Source organism: Neomonachus schauinslandi, chromosome 8 (genome assembly GCF_002201575.2).
Source record: "Neomonachus schauinslandi chromosome 8, ASM220157v2, whole genome shotgun sequence".
Lineage (NCBI taxonomy): Eukaryota > Metazoa > Chordata > Mammalia > Carnivora > Phocidae > Neomonachus > Neomonachus schauinslandi.
This window is the reverse complement of record NC_058410.1, coordinates 41157166-41158198: the sequence shown is the minus strand read 5'-3', so window position 1 is coordinate 41158198 and position 1033 is coordinate 41157166. Positions and strand designations below refer to the sequence as shown.

Here is a 1033-nt window from a genome sequence, read left to right as displayed (position 1 = left end):
GAGAATCTAAAGTAATATCAAATACAGATATGCTGAGTAACAATAAAGAAGAAGTTCTATTTCTGCTCACACCTTTCTGTTGCATCTTATATGTGTTATACAAGCATTTGTACTTCTTCACCATTCCTTGCTTTGTACTGAAATACTTTGCATAATTCATTTTTTTCAAATAACTATCTCAAAATATACCTTTTATAGAAATGAGTTTTAACACCCTGCAGACACTCTAGGAAATGGTCTGGAACCTCACTAAGAATATTGTCAGAATGTGAGAGGGATTTGTTCTAGGCATGACATGAAATGCAAAAATTGAATTTCTTGCACAAACTTAAAACCAAAACATCATATAACCTCTCTGTGTTTTGGACCCAACATGTCTCTGTCTATTTGGATAAAAGCTATTGGATGTATATTTTTTGGTGAACTGTCAACAGCAAAGCATGAAAACAGATGTGTTTCTGCTATTTTCATTATTAGGGAAATAAAAGCAGTTGTGCTGGACTTGTGTTTGAGGGAAGCACTCAGTAAGGCCTTCACACTCTGGGGTTGGAAAATCTGGCAGTGTAGACCAGGGTCTACATCATGACCATCTTCAATTAGCAATAATCGCGCCTTGGATAAACCTCATTGGCTACGATACTGCCACTGTGCAAAGCTCATGACCATCTTCAAAGAGGGCCACTGGAGACAGTCCCTGGGCATTGTTCAGGACTTCACTTCTCTCTGGACATGTTAGTTCAGGTTTTCCGGTATCGGAGTTCTGTGTGAGAACACATGCTAAAGCTAGGTAAAGTTATTATGGCCTTAATTTGCATAAAAGCGATACGACAGTTATTTCAGGACTGGACTTTGTCAGCATTTGGGAATCTATCACCTAAAATAGTGAAGGTAGCTCATTGCATTTGGGGGTGGCAAGTAAAAACCAATGATAGTGTTTCAGTATAGCCTTTTTTAGATACAACACACACAGTGGGAAAGCAACCCAGCATGTTTGGGGAAAGAAAATAAAGTATAAAAACAGAGTCTTCTTTTA

The 1033-nt window shown here is 37.9% G+C and overlaps 1 pseudogene; it reads right to left on the bottom strand.

The window, feature by feature from the left end:
* Positions 1 to 535: 535 nt before the first annotated feature.
* On the bottom strand, positions 536 to 657 carry LOC123325540 (annotated as a pseudogene).
* Positions 658 to 1033: the final 376 nt, after the last annotated feature.